The sequence below is a fragment of the Phyllobates terribilis genome, unplaced genomic scaffold (assembly GCF_046119375.1).
Source record: "Phyllobates terribilis strain yellow unplaced genomic scaffold, ASM4611937v1 Scaffold_138__1_contigs__length_4804227, whole genome shotgun sequence".
Classification (NCBI taxonomy): domain Eukaryota; kingdom Metazoa; phylum Chordata; class Amphibia; order Anura; family Dendrobatidae; genus Phyllobates; species Phyllobates terribilis.
Window position 1 is genome coordinate 169,195 of NW_027362898.1, and position 18,489 is coordinate 187,683.

General features: G+C 43.4%; 9 non-coding genes and 1 pseudogene across 9 annotated transcripts; all 10 read left to right on the forward strand.

The window, feature by feature from the left end:
• The first annotated feature begins 536 nt into the window (after positions 1–536).
• Positions 537–727, forward strand: LOC141205052 (U2 spliceosomal RNA). Its single transcript, XR_012275826.1, has one exon. It is a non-coding gene; the product is annotated as a U2 spliceosomal RNA (small nuclear RNA).
• A 1,116-nt stretch (positions 728–1,843) lies between these two features.
• Positions 1,844–2,034, forward strand: LOC141205053 (U2 spliceosomal RNA). Its single transcript, XR_012275827.1, has one exon. It is a non-coding gene; the product is annotated as a U2 spliceosomal RNA (small nuclear RNA).
• A 1,123-nt stretch (positions 2,035–3,157) lies between these two features.
• On the forward strand, positions 3,158–3,348 carry LOC141205054 (U2 spliceosomal RNA). The gene has a single exon (XR_012275828.1). It is a non-coding gene; the product is annotated as a U2 spliceosomal RNA (small nuclear RNA).
• A 1,116-nt stretch (positions 3,349–4,464) lies between these two features.
• On the forward strand, positions 4,465–4,655 carry LOC141205056 (U2 spliceosomal RNA). Its single transcript, XR_012275830.1, has one exon. It is a non-coding gene; the product is annotated as a U2 spliceosomal RNA (small nuclear RNA).
• Positions 4,656–11,048: 6,393 nt separating this feature from the next.
• On the forward strand, positions 11,049–11,250 carry LOC141205472 (U2 spliceosomal RNA; annotated as a pseudogene).
• Positions 11,251–12,371: 1,121 nt separating this feature from the next.
• Positions 12,372–12,562, forward strand: LOC141205351 (U2 spliceosomal RNA). Its single transcript, XR_012276118.1, has one exon. It is a non-coding gene; the product is annotated as a U2 spliceosomal RNA (small nuclear RNA).
• A 1,121-nt stretch (positions 12,563–13,683) lies between these two features.
• Positions 13,684–13,874, forward strand: LOC141205057 (U2 spliceosomal RNA). The gene has a single exon (XR_012275831.1). It is a non-coding gene; the product is annotated as a U2 spliceosomal RNA (small nuclear RNA).
• A 1,120-nt stretch (positions 13,875–14,994) lies between these two features.
• Positions 14,995–15,185, forward strand: LOC141205394 (U2 spliceosomal RNA). The gene has a single exon (XR_012276161.1). It is a non-coding gene; the product is annotated as a U2 spliceosomal RNA (small nuclear RNA).
• A 1,120-nt stretch (positions 15,186–16,305) lies between these two features.
• On the forward strand, positions 16,306–16,496 carry LOC141205043 (U2 spliceosomal RNA). Its single transcript, XR_012275818.1, has one exon. It is a non-coding gene; the product is annotated as a U2 spliceosomal RNA (small nuclear RNA).
• Positions 16,497–17,615: 1,119 nt separating this feature from the next.
• On the forward strand, positions 17,616–17,806 carry LOC141205055 (U2 spliceosomal RNA). The gene has a single exon (XR_012275829.1). It is a non-coding gene; the product is annotated as a U2 spliceosomal RNA (small nuclear RNA).
• The last annotated feature ends 683 nt before the right edge of the window (positions 17,807–18,489 follow it).

The following is an 18,489-nucleotide window of genomic DNA, read 5'->3' on the forward strand; positions in this document are numbered from 1 at the left end:
CTGTGGCATTCTTTTAAACTGTTGCTTATGGCGGTCTCTGTGAGCTTCTCAGTGACATTCAGCCATCCAGGTATCCCGCCTGCAGTAGACGGAATGTGGCAATGGAACGCTGGCTGCGCGTGTCATAATAGGCTCTGAGCCTTTATATACCTGCGCACAGCAGCAGCCACCTTCAGTCTGCTGCTGGACAGCCAGCAGCAGCAGCAGCAGGAGAGGTAATTAATCAGCAACCCTCCTGCTAAGGGTAGACAGCTGCTCGTTCCACCCCCCCCCCCCGCCTTAATTGGTTCTCCTCCCTTCCAACGGTGTTGAGGCGGGTGGGAACAGCCGGGGGTTGAGGGTACTGTGCTAAAAGAGGTGGAGTTATGCAGATCTAAAACGCGTGGATTGCAGCAGCAGCAAGCCGAAAAGTGCAGGCATGTGAGGGATCTAGAGGTTGACAGCATGTCTTCTTAACGGGAGTCCAGGTGGCCATCTCCACAAATGGACTTTTCAGAATCCTTGGGTGGCACCGTAGTCGGAAACCAATTCTGGTTATCGCTTCTCGGCCTTTTGGCTAAGATCAAGTGTAGTATCTGTTCTTATCAGTTTAATATCTGATACGTCCCCTATCTGGGGACCATATATTAAATGGATTTTTAGAACAGGGAGATGGAAAAAGAGCTTGCTCTGTCCACTCCACGCATTGACCTGGTATTGCAGTATCTCCAGGACCGGTGCACCCCTTCTTTAATGCAGTTTCTAAAATCAGAAAGAATTGAATTCAATGCTTTTTGTTCATTTTGCTTGTTTGTCGGATTTTGGGATGGACTCTTTGGCTTTGCTTTTCTTCTCCTCATTGGATTTTTCATGTTAAAAGTTGCAGAAGCCAGATGACAAGCTCATTTTGGTTCAACTTCAGCAACTGTGCATTGCATTGCCATGTAATGTAATGTAATGCAATGCTATCTATCTAGCTCTCCCTCTATACTTCCTTTTGGATAAACAGACATATTAGGCAAGCATTTTGGAGCTTTCACCTAAATAACTACAGGTGGTGAGATAATCTGCACAATATAATTGACCTTTCAGTATATTGTTGCACACACACCATCTATTTAGCAAATGCCCTTGTTATCAACAGCAGCCTTTTAAACTCACCTGAGCTAACAGGTATGTGAGCTGGTTACTCTGCTGCGCTTAAAATTTCTTTTTTGGTTTGCTACAATGCCTTTTCTGAAACGTTGTCTCCCTCTGCTGGAACACTGACTTCTTTCATTTAATGCCTGCAGACTATAAAAGAGAAACCAACCCAAAAAGTTTGGTTGATTAGTCTGTGGCATTCTTTTAAACTGTTGCTTATGGCGGTCTCTGTGAGCTTCTCAGTGACATTCAGCCATCCAGGTATCCCGCCTGCAGTAGACGGAATGTGGCAATGGAACGCTGGCTGCGCGTGTCATAATAGGCTCTGAGCCTTTATATACCTGCGCACAGCAGCAGCCACCTTCAGTCTGCTGCTGGACAGCCAGCAGCAGCAGCAGGAGAGGTAATTAATCAGCAACCCTTCTGCTAAGGGTAGACAGCTGCTCGTTCCACCCCCCCCCGCCTTAATTGGTTCTCCTCCCTTCCAACGGTGTTGAGGCGGGTGGGAACAGCCGGGGGTTGAGGGTACTGTGCTAAAAGAGGTGGAGTTATGCAGATCTAAAACGCGTGGATTGCAGCAGCAGCAAGCCGAAAAGTGCAGGCATGTGAGGGATCTAGAGGTTGACAGCATGTCTTCTTAACGGGAGTCCAGGTGGCCATCTCCACAAATGGACTTTTCAGAATCCTTGGGTGGCACCGTAGTCGGAAACCAATTCTGGTTATCGCTTCTCGGCCTTTTGGCTAAGATCAAGTGTAGTATCTGTTCTTATCAGTTTAATATCTGATACGTCCCCTATCTGGGGACCATATATTAAATGGATTTTTAGAACAGGGAGATGGAAAAAGAGCTTGCTCTGTCCACTCCACGCATTGACCTGGTATTGCAGTATCTCCAGGACCGGTGCACCCCTTCTTTAATGCAGTTTCTAAAATCAGAAAGAATTGAATTCAATGCTTTTTGTTCATTTTGCTTGTTTGTCGGATTTTGGGATGGACTCTTTGGCTTTGCTTTTCTTCTCCTCATTGGATTTTTCATGTTAAAAGTTGCAGAAGCCAGATGACAAGCTCATTTTGGTTCAACTTCAGCAACTGTGCATTGCATTGCCATGTAATGTAATGTAATGCAATGCTATCTATCTAGCTCTCCCTCTATACTTCCTTTTGGATAAACAGACATATTAGGCAAGCATTTTGGAGCTTTCACCTAAATAACTACAGGTGGTGAGATAAGCTGCACAATATAATTGACCTTTCAGTATATTGTTGCACACACACCATCTATTTAGCAAATGCCCTTGTTATCAACAGCAGCCTTTTAAACTCACCTGAGCTAACAGGTATGTGAGCTGGTTACTCTGCTGCGCTTAAAATTTCTTTTTTGGTTTGCTACAATGCCTTTTCTGAAACGTTGTCTCCCTCTGCTGGAACACTGACTTCTTTCATTTAATGCCTGCAGACTATAAAAGAGAAACCAACCCAAAAAGTTTGGTTGATTAGTCTGTGGCATTCTTTTAAACTGTTGCTTATGGCGGTCTCTGTGAGCTTCTCAGTGACATTCAGCCATCCAGGTATCCCGCCTGCAGTAGACGGAATGTGGCAATGGAACGCTGGCTGCGCGTGTCATAATAGGCTCTGAGCCTTTATATACCTGCGCACAGCAGCAGCCACCTTCAGTCTGCTGCTGGACAGCCAGCAGCAGCAGCAGCAGGAGAGGTAATTAATCAGCAACCCTCCTGCTAAGGGTAGACAGCTGCTCGTTCCACCCCCCCCCCCCCGCCTTAATTGGTTCTCCTCCCTTCCAACGGTGTTGAGGCGGGTGGGAACAGCCGGGGGTTGAGGGTACTGTGCTAAAAGAGGTGGAGTTATGCAGATCTAAAACGCGTGGATTGCAGCAGCAGCAAGCCGAAAAGTGCAGGCATGTGAGGGATCTAGAGGTTGACAGCATGTCTTCTTAACGGGAGTCCAGGTGGCCATCTCCACAAATGGACTTTTCAGAATCCTTGGGTGGCACCGTAGTCGGAAACCAATTCTGGTTATCGCTTCTCGGCCTTTTGGCTAAGATCAAGTGTAGTATCTGTTCTTATCAGTTTAATATCTGATACGTCCCCTATCTGGGGACCATATATTAAATGGATTTTTAGAACAGGGAGATGGAAAAAGAGCTTGCTCTGTCCACTCCACGCATTGACCTGGTATTGCAGTATCTCCAGGACCGGTGCACCCCTTCTTTAATGCAGTTTCTAAAATCAGAAAGAATTGAATTCAATGCTTTTTGTTCATTTTGCTTGTTTGTCGGATTTTGGGATGGACTCTTTGGCTTTGCTTTTCTTCTCCTCATTGGATTTTTCATGTTAAAAGTTGCAGAAGCCAGATGACAAGCTCATTTTGGTTCAACTTCAGCAACTGTGCATTGCATTGCCATGTAATGTAATGTAATGCAATGCTATCTATCTAGCTCTCCCTCTATACTTCCTTTTGGATAAACAGACATATTAGGCAAGCATTTTGGAGCTTTCACCTAAATAACTACAGGTGGTGAGATAAGCTGCACAATATAATTGACCTTTCAGTATATTGTTGCACACACACCATCTATTTAGCAAATGCCCTTGTTATCAACAGCAGCCTTTTAAACTCACCTGAGCTAACAGGTATGTGAGCTGGTTACTCTGCTGCGCTTAAAATTTCTTTTTTGGTTTGCTACAATGCCTTTTCTGAAACGTTGTCTCCCTCTGCTGGAACACTGACTTCTTTCATTTAATGCCTGCAGACTATAAAAGAGAAACCAACCCAAAAAGTTTGGTTGATTAGTCTGTGGCATTCTTTTAAACTGTTGCTTATGGCGGTCTCTGTGAGCTTCTCAGTGACATTCAGCCATCCAGGTATCCCGCCTGCAGTAGACGGAATGTGGCAATGGAACGCTGGCTGCGCGTGTCATAATAGGCTCTGAGCCTTTATATACCTGCGCACAGCAGCAGCCACCTTCAGTCTGCTGCTGGACAGCCAGCAGCAGCAGCAGGAGAGGTAATTAATCAGCAACCCTTCTGCTAAGGGTAGACAGCTGCTCGTTCCACCCCCCCCCGCCTTAATTGGTTCTCCTCCCTTCCAACGGTGTTGAGGCGGGTGGGAACAGCCGGGGGTTGAGGGTACTGTGCTAAAAGAGGTGGAGTTATGCAGATCTAAAACGCGTGGATTGCAGCAGCAGCAAGCCGAAAAGTGCAGGCATGTGAGGGATCTAGAGGTTGACAGCATGTCTTCTTAACGGGAGTCCAGGTGGCCATCTCCACAAATGGACTTTTCAGAATCCTTGGGTGGCACCGTAGTCGGAAACCAATTCTGGTTATCGCTTCTCGGCCTTTTGGCTAAGATCAAGTGTAGTATCTGTTCTTATCAGTTTAATATCTGATACGTCCCCTATCTGGGGACCATATATTAAATGGATTTTTAGAACAGGGAGATGGAAAAAGAGCTTGCTCTGTCCACTCCACGCATTGACCTGGTATTGCAGTATCTCCAGGACCGGTGCACCCCTTCTTTAATGCAGTTTCTAAAATCAGAAAGAATTGAATTCAATGCTTTTTGTTCATTTTGCTTGTTTGTCGGATTTTGGGATGGACTCTTTGGCTTTGCTTTTCTTCTCCTCATTGGATTTTTCATGTTAAAAGTTGCAGAAGCCAGATGACAAGCTCATTTTGGTTCAACTTCAGCAACTGTGCATTGCATTGCCATGTAATGTAATGTAATGCAATGCTATCTATCTAGCTCTCCCTCTATACTTCCTTTTGGATAAACAGACATATTAGGCAAGCATTTTGGAGCTTTCACCTAAATAACTACAGGTGGTGAGATAAGCTGCACAATATAATTGACCTTTCAGTATATTGTTGCACACACACCATCTATTTAGCAAATGCCCTTGTTATCAACAGCAGCCTTTTAAACTCACCTGAGCTAACAGGTATGTGAGCTGGTTACTCTGCTGCGCTTAAAATTTCTTTTTTGGTTTGCTACAATGCCTTTTCTGAAACGTTGTCTCCCTCTGCTGGAACACTGACTTCTTTCATTTAATGCCTGCAGACTATAAAAGAGAAACCAACCCAAAAAGTTTGGTTGATTAGTCTGTGGCATTCTTTTAAACTGTTGCTTATGGCGGTCTCTGTGAGCTTCTCAGTGACATTCAGCCATCCAGGTATCCCGCCTGCAGTAGACGGAATGTGGCAATGGAACGCTGGCTGCGCGTGTCATAATAGGCTCTGAGCCTTTATATACCTGCGCACAGCAGCAGCCACCTTCAGTCTGCTGCTGGACAGCCAGCAGCAGCAGCAGCAGGAGAGGTAATTAATCAGCAACCCTCCTGCTAAGGGTAGACAGCTGCTCGTTCAACCCCCCCCCCCGCCTTAATTGGTTCTCCTCCCTTCCAACGGTGTTGAGGCGGGTGGGAACAGCCGGGGGTTGAGGGTACTGTGCTAAAAGAGGTGGAGTTATGTAGATCTAAAACGCGTGGATTGCAGCAGCAGCAAGCCGAAAAGTGCAGGCATGTGAGGGATCTAGAGGTTGACAGCATGTCTTCTTAACGGGAGTCCAGGTGGCCATCTCCACAAATGGACTTTTCAGAATCCTTGGGTGGCACCGTAGTCGGAAACCAATTCTGGTTATCGCTTCTCGGCCTTTTGGCTGAGACCAAGTGCTTCACAGCAGGAGGTTTCAGTTGAAGGGCACTCAGGTACCCCTCTCCTTGGCCTGGCAGGATCGTCCACTTCGGTGGGCTTCACCTGCCTGCTGCTATTAGGGAGAGGGATTAGTCCTAGGGTAACGGGCAGCGATCCCCCAGCCTTCAGGTGCTTTATCACAAAGCTCTGAAGGCGCAGATTGCAGGCGGTTGCAATTTGCATTTTGTTGCGCCATACCATGGAGGTTGACCCCAACCTCATGCCTCTATATGCGAGGCTCAAGAACACCATAAGGGTCCGCTTTACGGCTGGTGGTTCCGATATGCGGAATCTGGGATATGTAGTCCAGGACGTGCTTGAGAAACTGCTCCACGTCAGAACCAACTAAATCCTTTCTATCCAGGATTATCCTCGACGTGGAGACTATGATGTAACCTTTACTGGCGAAGGTATTTTCAAAGATGTTTTGTCCAGAGTTAAGTCGGTAGAAAATAGCCCTGGTCTAAAAGGGATTCAGATTATCGAGCACGTCCTGGATGAGGTAAAGATGGTGGTTGTGAAAATCTTCTCACCCTTCATAACGGCACCAGAGGTTATTTCCTTTTTGTCAGTTTATTTTAAAAGTGTGAAATTGATTGGGAAAGTGTTGAATGAGTTTAACATCTGGACCTCAAAATGGAAGTTTTTAGTAAAATGTGAAAGAGACCCAAAATTCCCTGGAGGTGTGAGACTTCCTCCAGCACGATTTAAAATAGGGCAAACTAATGGGGATTTTTTTTTCTCAGGAATGCCACTTTTCTGTAGGTATTGTGGTCTCTATGGGCACTCTAAGGATAGTTGTGGTGCCACTTGTAGAAATTGTGCCAGTACTGAACATGACACAAAGGAGTGCCCAAATGAAAAAAAATGCTCTTTTTGTCGGACACCTGGTCATTTCTATTTTTCTTGCCCTCACAGGTTCAGAGAGGATGAACAAAAACAAAAGGAGAAGTCCAAGACATCCGGGAATGGACGGGCCAATCAGACCACCCCTCAGGAGGAGGAACAGCAACCTGGAGCCTCGGGAGGTGATAAGGGCGCTTCGACTAGTAACAATCCCTCCGAGTCAATGACAGGTAACTCACAGGAGCCCAGGAGCTGGCTGAAAGACCATAAGGAGGCTAAAAGGAAGGCTGAGAAAGATCATAAAGGGGCGGTCGGTAAGGCCAAAAAAGAGCGCCAAAAGGCTGACACCGAGCCCAAAATTCCCACTGGGTCTCACGAGAGCGAGGGCGGTACGTGGCATTTGGTGAGGTCTCATAATAAGAAAAATAATGGTTCCGTGGAGGTGGCTAATAGGGAGGAGATGGATACATCCCCTCACGGGGGTGTAGACTCTGGAATCCCGAGGTCCCGGGGCTCTGCTGCCCCAGGTGGGGCCCCGAACCTGGCTGCCTCCGGGGACTCTGAGGCTCCGCCATGTGCGCAGCCTGCCCTTGTGTTACGACCCTCTGCGGGTCAGCAGGGGAGTGCGGAGCCTCTCGGAGACCCACCTGATGAGGACCTAAATGGTCAGCCTATGGAGACCCAGTGTAACCTTTCTCTCAATATCCTTCCGAGCTACACCCCAGTAGCGTCGGGTCTTAATTTAAGTGAATGTTCCTTCTCCGATGATGAAGACTCTTTGATAACGGTGGATTCAGAAGAGGGCGTTGGTGAAAGTCCAAGTGGTCTGATCCGTCCATCGGATAGGTAAAGTTCAGTTTTTGTTTCTTCCTAACCATTTGTTATGATGGCTGACATTAGTGGTGTTTCCCTCAATGTGAGAGGCATAGGATCCAAGACCAGAAGAGCTACTGTTTTACATTTTTTAACCTGTTTTACAGCTTCTGTTTTCTTTTTACAAGAATGTCATATCCCTCATAAGATTTCTTACAAAAAATATAAGGAAGAGTGGAAACATGGTCCATCGGTCTGGTCTGGATCAAATGCAACTGGATCAGCCGGGGTAGCTATACTTTTTAAGGGAAATGTGTCTATTGATTTTATCCAAGATATTTTACCGGGTCGTATTCTTTTAGTTAAGGCTTTTATTGATGGGACAAGATGGCAGTTTTTAAATTTTTATGGGTCACCTGATAAAAATGAAAGGGCTGATATGCTGGAAATTTTACCTTTATTTATTAACATTTCTGAACCTTTTATCCTGGCAGGTGATTTTAATTGTATTTTAAAAGGCGAAAGCCGACGCTCCGGTTCCGTGAGTAGAAATTATGACAAAACGTCTGGAATGTTAAGCAATATTATAAATGATTGTAAATTAACTGATGTGTATAAAGAATGTAACAAGGATAGCCCTATAGACGCTGGTTTCACCTGGAGCAATTCTACATGTAGCTCCAGGATAGATTTTGTTTTAGGTTCAGAAAAAATACTGCCAGTGAAATGTGAAGTTTTAACTAATATTCTCTCAGATCACAAGGTTTTATCTTTTAGAGTGAGGATTAATGGAAAGAAGAAATGTGGTAAGAAATCTTGGAAATTGAATGTGTCCCTTTTAAAAGATCCACAAATTTTATCGGATTTTATTGAGTTTTATGTAAAGTGTAGAAAAAGGAAAAACCCCAATATTTCTTTTAGCTCCTGGTGGGATAGAATGAAAATAAGCATTAAAGATTTCTTTATTAAGAAAAGCATACAAAAAGCTAAAGAAAAGTTTGAGATCTATAATTTTCTTAATATCAGGTTACAGACATTGTACAAATTCAAAGACAATGGTCTGGATGTAGGTAATGATATACTGAGTCTTAAAGGAGAAATTTCAAAGTGGTTGGAACAAAAAGGAAAAGAACTGATTTTTCGTTCAAAGGTAAAACACGTAGAAGAGGATGAGACTTGTTCCAGGTATTTTTTTAAGAAAAACAAACAGACAAAAACAATAATTGATAACATAGATGGAGATAATAATATCAACGTTATATTGGATAAGGTAAATGTCTATTTTAATGATCTTTTTAATGTAAAAACTATAGACCATGATTTAATACACACTTTCCTGGGGGAGATCAAGTCCACCCTAGATGCTGATGCCCAAAGTTTTTTATCCCAACCTCTAGTTGAGGAAGAGATTTTAGAAACCATGAAGAGTTTTAAAAATGGTAAAGTGCCCGGCCCTGATGGTATCCCCATAGAGTTTTATATAAGTTTTTATGATATTTTAAAAGATGATTTGTTTAATTTGTTTTCCGAAGTTTTTAATAATAAGGTTTTACTCAACTCATGGAAGAAAGGTGAGGTATCACTACTATACAAAAAAGGTGACAAAACGGATCTTAAAAACTGGAGGCCGATAACTCTTTTAAATAGTGATTACAAAATTATGGCTAAGATCTGTGCAAATCGGTTGAAAAAGGTGATACATAAAGTAATTCATGCAAATCAGGTATGCGGGGTACCTGGGCGTAGTATCTGGGACAATTTAAACCTGGTGAAAGATTGTATTGAAGATGTAAAAACCAGAAAGACAAAGATGTCAATCCTAGCGGTGGATTTTGAGAAAGCTTTTGACCGCGTGTCTCATTTTTATCTTTTTAAAGTTTTAGAAAAAATGGGCATTCCGGGTGGGTTTTTATTGTCTCTTAAAGCTTTTTATAATGATTGTACGAGTAAGATTTTAGTTAATGGTTTTAAAACAAAAGAGGTAGTTTTAAAATCAGGGGTGAAGCAGGGTTGCCCTTTGTCCCCCCTGCTTTTTATATGTGCTATAGAACCCCTTTTATGTACAATACGCCAGGATAAGCAAATATGTGGAGTACCCTTACCCGGAGGGAACGGTCTACAAGTTAAAGTTGTAAGCTATATGGATGATGTAGCCGTGTTTGGATGTGATGTACCTTCAATACAAAAAACGATAAGCCAAATTCAGTCTTTTTGTACAGTTTCCGGTTTTAAAATTAATCTTACTAAATGTAATATTTTAAATGTCGGGGGGATGCGTTTACATGATGTACCAATTGCAGTTACAGATTCCATCACTATTTTAGGTGTTTCTTTTAATGAATCTAATAATGGTTTTAATAGCTGGGATGCGGCAGCACAGAAAATTAATCAGAAAATCTGCATGTGGAATATGAGAAAGCTGTCAATGGAAGGTAAAGTTCTGATTGTAAAAATGGTGATATTACCTATCCTGTTATATCTTAGTTTGGTGTTCCCCCCTCCTACAAATTTGTTGAAACGAATTACAAAAGTATGTTTTACCTTTTTTTGGGGCTCAAAAATGGAGAAACTCAAAAGAGAAATTGTGACAAAGCCAAAGGTTAAAGGTGGGAAAGATTTCCCTGTTTTAGATAAGTTTCTTTTAATACAGTTTTTCTGTTTCTGTTTTAAAACCCTTTTTAAAGATAATTACCTTTCCTATTTTATGCGTTTTAACACTGGTTTTCTCATGAGAAGGTTTGGTTGGTTTGAAACGGTTTTATCCTTTCCTTATGCTTTTAACCTACCTGCACATTATGAGATTTTAAAGAAAATTATTCTTGATTTTAAATTGAATAAGAAACAGACAGGGGATCTATGTAACAGCAAGACACTACTCAAACAAATTAGTACTGATGTGACGTTGTGTGATATTGAACGTTATGATGATGACAAAACTGTACACATATGGAAAATGATTAACGCCCCTTATCTTTTTAATGTACAGAAAGACATGTCTTGGAGCTGCGCACACCACTGTCTTCCTTGCCGGGCATTCCAGTACAGAAGAGGTTTTGTGAGGTCTGCCATCTGCCCAAGAGAAGGTTGTCAAGAAGAAGAGACAGTGAAGCATCTTTTATGGACTTGTGCTTTTGCTAAAGAGTTCTGGAGAAGACTAATCCCCCTGCTGGAGAAAATGGTGGACCTCAAGGACTTTAATTTTGCATCAGTGTTATATGGTCTTCTGGAATGCCCAACAATGGACCAAAAAATAATGGCGTGGAAGATAGTGAATTGTGCCAAGATAGCGCTCTGGAATGCTAGAAATATTGCTGTTTTTAAACATGAAATGTTACCAGTAGATGATGTTTTAGCCTTTTGTAAAAGTGAAATGTACATATACTATTTATTGGACAGGAAAAAGAATGTAACATTGGCAGGCAAATGGCTTTTTAACCTATGGAATATTTGAAGTCTTGTAAAATTTGCTGTGATGGAATATTTATTTTTCTTTGAAGTCCCGAAAGTGTAATGTGGATGTAATGGTTTTATTTCTGTAATTTGTTAAATTTTAAATAAACGGTTTTTATCCCCATGTGGGGGATAGGAAATTAAAAAAAAAAAAAAATCTGTTCTTATCAGTTTAATATCTGATACGTCCCCTATCTGGGGACCATATATTAAATGGATTTTTAGAACAGGGAGATGGAAAAAGAGCTTGCTCTGTCCACTCCACGCATTGACCTGGTATTGCAGTATCTCCAGGACCGGTGCACCCCTTCTTTAATGCAGTTTCTAAAATCAGAAAGAATTGAATTCAATGCTTTTTGTTCATTTTGCTTGTTTGTCGGATTTTGGGATGGACTCTTTGGCTTTGCTTTTCTTCTCCTCATTGGATTTTTCATGTTAAAAGTTGCAGAAGCCAGATGACAAGCTCATTTTGGTTCAACTTCAGCAACTGTGCATTGCATTGCCATGTAATGTAATGTAATGCAATGCTATCTATCTAGCTCTCCCTCTATACTTCCTTTTGGATAAACAGACATATTAGGCAAGCATTTTGGAGCTTTCACCTAAATAACTACAGGTGGTGAGATAAGCTGCACAATATAATTGACCTTTCAGTATATTGTTGCACACACACCATCTATTTAGCAAATGCCCTTGTTATCAACAGCAGCCTTTTAAACTCACCTGAGCTAACAGGTATGTGAGCTGGTTACTCTGCTGCGCTTAAAATTTCTTTTTTGGTTTGCTACAATGCCTTTTCTGAAACGTTGTCTCCCTCTGCTGGAACACTGACTTCTTTCATTTAATGCCTGCAGAATATAAAAGAGAAACCAACCCAAAAAGTTTGGTTGATTAGTCTGTGGCATTCTTTTAAACTGTTGCTTATGGCGGTCTCTGTGAGCTTCTCAGTGACATTCAGCCATCCAGGTATCCCGCCTGCAGTAGACGGAATGTGGCAATGGAACGCTGGCTGCGCGTGTCATAATAGGCTCTGAGCCTTTATATACCTGCGCACAGCAGCAGCCACCTTCAGTCTGCTGCTGGACAGCCAGCAGCAGCAGCAGCAGGAGAGGTAATTAATCAGCAACCCTCCTGCTAAGGGTAGACAGCTGCTCGTTCCACCCCCCCCCCCGCCTTAATTGGTTCTCCTCCCTTCCAACGGTGTTGAGGCGGGTGGGAACAGCCGGGGGTTGAGGGTACTGTGCTAAAAGAGGTGGAGTTATGCAGATCTAAAACGCGTGGATTGCAGCAGCAGCAAGCCGAAAAGTGCAGGCATGTGAGGGATCTAGAGGTTGACAGCATGTCTTCTTAACGGGAGTCCAGGTGGCCATCTCCACAAATGGACTTTTCAGAATCCTTGGGTGGCACCGTAGTCGGAAACCAATTCTGGTTATCGCTTCTCGGCCTTTTGGCTAAGATCAAGTGTAGTATCTGTTCTTATCAGTTTAATATCTGATACGTCCCCTATCTGGGGACCATATATTAAATGGATTTTTAGAACAGGGAGATGGAAAAAGAGCTTGCTCTGTCCACTCCACGCATTGACCTGGTATTGCAGTATCTCCAGGACTGGTGCACCCCTTCTTTAATGCAGTTTCTAAAATCAGAAAGAATTGAATTCAATGCTTTTTGTTCATTTTGCTTGTTTGTCGGATTTTGGGATGGACTCTTTGGCTTTGCTTTTCTTCTCCTCATTGGATTTTTCATGTTAAAAGTTGCAGAAGCCAGATGACAAGCTCATTTTGGTTCAACTTCAGCAACTGTGCATTGCATTGCCATGTAATGTAATGTAATGCAATGCTATCTATCTAGCTCTCCCTCTATACTTCCTTTTGGATAAACAGACATATTAGGCAAGCATTTTGGAGCTTTCACCTAAATAACTACAGGTGGTGAGATAAGCTGCACAATATAATTGACCTTTCAGTATATTGTTGCACACACACCATCTATTTAGCAAATGCCCTTGTTATCAACAGCAGCCTTTTAAACTCACCTGAGCTAACAGGTATGTGAGCTGGTTACTCTGCTGGGCTTAAAATTTCTTTTTTGGTTTGCTACAATGCCTTTTCTGAAACGTTGTCTCCCTCTGCTGGAACACTGAATTCTTTCATTTAATGCCTGCAGACTATAAAAGAGAAACCAACCCAAAAAGTTTGGTTGATTAGTCTGTGGCATTCTTTTAAACTGTTGCTTATGGCGGTCTCTGTGAGCTTCTCAGTGACATTCAGCCATCCAGGTATCCCGCCTGCAGTAGACGGAATGTGGCAATGGAACGCTGGCTGCGCGTGTCATAATAGGCTCTGAGCCTTTATATACCTGCGCACAGCAGCAGCCACCTTCAGTCTGCTGCTGGACAGCCAGCAGCAGCAGCAGCAGGAGAGGTAATTAATCAGCAACCCTCCTGCTAAGGGTAGACAGCTGCTCGTTCCACCCCCCCCCCCGCCTTAATTGGTTCTCCTCCCTTCCAACGGTGTTGAGGCGGGTGGGAACAGCCGGGGGTTGAGGGTACTGTGCTAAAAGAGGTGGAGTTATGCAGATCTAAAACGCGTGGATTGCAGCAGCAGCAAGCCGAAAAGTGCAGGCATGTGAGGGATCTAGAGGTTGACAGCATGTCTTCTTAACGGGAGTCCAGGTGGCCATCTCCACAAATGGACTTTTCAGAATCCTTGGGTGGCACCGTAGTCGGAAACCAATTCTGGTTATCGCTTCTCGGCCTTTTGGCTAAGATCAAGTGTAGTATCTGTTCTTATCAGTTTAATATCTGATACGTCCCCTATCTGGGGACCATATATTAAATGGATTTTTAGAACAGGGAGATGGAAAAAGAGCTTGCTCTGTCCACTCCACGCATTGACCTGGTATTGCAGTATCTCCAGGACCGGTGCACCCCTTCTTTAATGCAGTTTCTAAAATCAGAAAGAATTGAATTCAATGCTTTTTGTTCATTTTGCTTGTTTGTCGGATTTTAGGATGGACTCTTTGGCTTTGCTTTTCTTCTCCTCATTGGATTTTTCATGTTAAAAGTTGCAGAAGCCAGATGACAAGCTCATTTTGGTTCAACTTCAGCAACTGTGCATTGCATTGCCATGTAATGTAATGTAATGCAATGCTATCTATCTAGCTCTCCCTCTATACTTCCTTTTGGATAAACAGACATATTAGGCAAGCATTTTGGAGCTTTCACCTAAATAACTACAGGTGGTGAGATAAGCTGCACAATATAATTGACCTTTCAGTATATTGTTGCACACACACCATCTAGTTAGCAAATGCCCTTGTTATCAACAGCAGCCTTTTAAACTCACCTGAGCTAACAGGTATGTGAGCTGGTTACTCTGCTGCGCTTAAAATTTCTTTTTTGGTTTGCTACAATGCCTTTTCTGAAACGTTGTCTCCCTCTGCTGGAACACTGACTTCTTTCATTTAATGCCTGCAGACTATAAAAGAGAAACCAACCCAAAAAGTTTGGTTGATTAGTCTGTGGCATTCTTTTAAACTGTTGCTTATGGCGGTCTCTGTGAGCTTCTCAGTGACATTCAGCCATCCAGGTATCCCGCCTGCAGTAGACGGAATGTGGCAATGGAACGCTGGCTGCGCGTGTCATAATAGGCTCTGAGCCTTTATATACCTGCGCACAGCAGCAGCCACCTTCAGTCTGCTGCTGGACAGCCAGCAGCAGCAGCAGCAGGAGAGGTAATTAATCAGCAACCCTCCTGCTAAGGGTAGACAGCTGCTCGTTCCACCCCCCCCCCGCCTTAATTGGTTCTCCTCCCTTCCAACGGTGTTGAGGCGGGTGGGAACAGCCGGGGGTTGAGGGTACTGTGCTAAAAGAAGTGGAGTTATGCAGATCTAAAATGCGTGGATTGCAGCAGCAGCAAGCCGAAAAGTGCAGGCATGTGAGGGATCTAGAGGTTGACAGCATGTCTTCTTAACGGGAGTCCAGGTGGCCATCTCCACAAATGGACTTTTCAGAATCCTTGGGTGGCACCGTAGTCGGAAACCAATTCTGGTTATCGCTTCTCGGCCTTTTGGCTAAGATCAAGTGTAGTATCTGTTCTTATCAGTTTAATATCTGATACGTCCCCTATCTGAGGACCATATATTAAATGGATTTTTAGAACAGGGAGATGGAAAAAGAGCTTGCTCTGTCCACTCCACGCATTGACCTGGTATTGCAGTATCTCCAGGACCGGTGCACCCCTTCTTTAATGCAGTTTCTAAAATCAGAAAGAATTGAATTCAATGCTTTTTGTTCATTTTGCTTGTTTGTCGGATTTTGGGATGGACTCTTTGGCTTTGCTTTTCTTCTCCTCATTGGATTTTTCATGTTAAAGTTGCAGAAGCCAGATGACAAGCTCATTTTGGTTCAACTTCAGCAACTGTGCATTGCATTGCCATGTAATGTAATGTAATGCAATGCTATCTATCTAGCTCTCCCTCTATACTTCCTTTTGGATAAACAGACATATTAGGCAAGCATTTTGGAGCTTTCACCTAAATAACTACAGGTGGTGAGATAAGCTGCACAATATAATTGACCTTTCAGTATATTGTTGCACACACACCATCTATTTAGCAAATGCCCTTGTTATCAACAGCAGCCTTTTAAACTCACCTGAGCTAACAGGTATGTGAGCTGGTTACTCTGCTGCGCTTAAAATTTCTTTTTTGGTTTGCTACAATGCCTTTTCTGAAACGTTGTCTCCCTCTGCTGGAACACTGACTTCTTTCATTTAATGCCTGCAGACTATAAAAGAGAAACCAACCCAAAAAGTTTGGTTGATTAGTCTGTGGCATTCTTTTAAACTGTTGCTTATGGCGGTCTCTGTGAGCTTCTCAGTGACATTCAGCCATCCAGGTATCCCGCCTGCAGTAGACGGAATGTGGCAATGGAACGTTGGCTGCGCGTGTCATAATAGGCTCTGAGCCTTTATATACCTGCGCACAGCAGCAGCCACCTTCAGTCTGCTGCTGGACAGCCAGCAGCAGCAGCAGCAGGAGAGGTAATTAATCAGCAACCCTCCTGCTAAGGGTAGACAGCTGCTCGTTCCACCCCCCCCCCCGCCTTAATTGGTTCTCCTCCCTTCCAACGGTGTTGAGGCGGGTGGGAACAGCCGGGGGTTGAGGGTACTGTGCTAAAAGAGGTGGAGTTATGCAGATCTAAAACGCGTGGATTGCAGCAGCAGCAAGCCGAAAAGTGCAGGCATGTGAGGGATCTAGAGGTTGACAGCATGTCTTCTTAACGGGAGTCCAGGTGGCCATCTCCACAAATGGACTTTTCAGAATCCTTGGGTGGCACCGTAGTCGGAAACCAATTCTGGTTATCGCTTCTCGGCCTTTTGGCTAAGATCAAGTGTAGTATCTGTTCTTATCAGTTTAATATCTGATACGTCCCCTATCTGGGGACAATATATTAAATGGATTTTTAGAACAGGGAGATGGAAAAAGAGCTTGCTCTGTCCACTCCACGCATTGACCTGGTATTGCAGTATCTCCAGGACCGGTGCACCCCTTCTTTAATGCAGTTTCTAAAATCAGAAAGAATTGAATTCAATGCTTTTTGTTCATTTTGCTTGTTTGTCGGATTTTGGGATGGACTCTTTGGCTTTGCTTTTCTTCTCCTCATTGGATTTTTCATGTTAAAGTTGCAGAATCCAGATGACAAGCTCATTTTGGTTCAACTTCAGCAACTGTGCATTGCATTGCCATGTAATGTAATGTAATGCAATGCTATCTATCTAGCTCTCCCTCTATACTTCCTTTTGGATAAACAGACATATTAGGCAAGGATTTTGGAGCTTTCACCTAAATAACTACAGGTGGTGAGATAAGCTGCACAATATAATTGACCTTTCAGTATATTGTTGCACACACACCATCTATTTAGCAAATGCCCTTGTTATCAACAGCAGCCTTTTAAACTCACCTGAGCTAACAGGTATGTGAGCTGGTTACTCTGCTGCGCTTAAAATTTCTTTTTTGGTTTGCTACAATGCCTTTTCTGAAACGTTGTCTCCCTCTGCTGGAACACTGACTTCTTTCATTTAATGCCTGCAGACTATAAAAGAGAAACCAACCCAAAAAGTTTGGTTGATTAGTCTGTGGCATTCTTTTAAACTGTTGCTTATGGCGGTCTCTGTGAGCTTCTCAGTGACATTCAGCCATCCAGGTATCCCGCCTGCAGTAGACGGAATGTGGCAATGGAACGTTGGCTGCGCGTGTCATAATAGGCTCTGAGCCTTTATATACCTGCGCACAGCAGCAGCCACCTTCAGTCTGCTGCTGGACAGCCAGCAGCAGCAGCAGCAGGAGAGGTAATTAATCAGCAACCCTCCTGCTAAGGGTAGACAGCTGCTCGTTCCACCCCCCCCCCGCCTTAATTGGTTCTCCTCCCTTCCAACGGTGTTGAGGCGGGTGGGAACAGCCGGGGGTTGAGGGTACTGTGCTAAAAGAGGTGGAGTTATGCAGATCTAAAACGCGTGGATTGCAGCAGCAGCAAGCCGAAAAGTGCAGGCATGTGAGGGATCTAGAGGTTGACAGCATGTCTTCTTAACGGGAGTCCAGGTGGCCATCTCCACAAATGGACTTTTCAGAATCCTTGGGTGGCACCGTAGTCGGAAACCAATTCTGGTTATCGCTTCTCGGCCTTTTGGCTAAGATCAAGTGTAGTATCTGTTCTTATCAGTTTAATATCTGATACGTCCCCTATCTGGGGACAATATATTAAATGGATTTTTAGAACAGGGAGATGGAAAAAGAGCTTGCTCTGTCCACTCCACGCATTGACCTGGTATTGCAGTATCTCCAGGACCGGTGCACCCCTTCTTTAATGCAGTTTCTAAAATCAGAAAGAATTGAATTCAATGCTTTTTGTTCATTTTGCTTGTTTGTCGGATTTTGGGATGGACTCTTTGGCTTTGCTTTTCTTCTCCTCATTGGATTTTTCATGTTAAAAGTTGCAGAAGCCAGATGACAAGCTCATTTTGGTTCAACTTCAGCAACTGTGCATTGCATTGCCATGTAATGTAATGTAATGCAATGCTATCTATCTAGCTCTCCCTCTATACTTCCTTTTGGATAAACAGACATATTAGGCAAGCATTTTGGAGCTTTCACCTAAATAACTACAGGTGGTGAGATAAGCTGCACAATATAATTGACCTTTCAGTATATTGTTGCACACACACCATCTATTTAGCAAATGCCCTTGTTATCAACAGCAGCCTTTTAAACTCACCTGAGCTAACAGGTATGTGAGCTGGTTACTCTGCTGCGCTTAAAATTTCTTTTTTGGTTTGCTACAATGCCTTTTCTGAAACGTTGTCTCCCTCTGCTGGAACACTGACTTCTTTCATTTAATGCCTGCAGAATATAAAAGAGAAACCAACCCAAAAAGTTTGGTTGATTAGTCTGTGGCATTCTTTTAAACTGTTGCTTATGGCGGTCTCTGTGAGCTTCTCAGTGACATTCAGCCATCCAGGTATCCCGCCTGCAGTAGACGGAATGT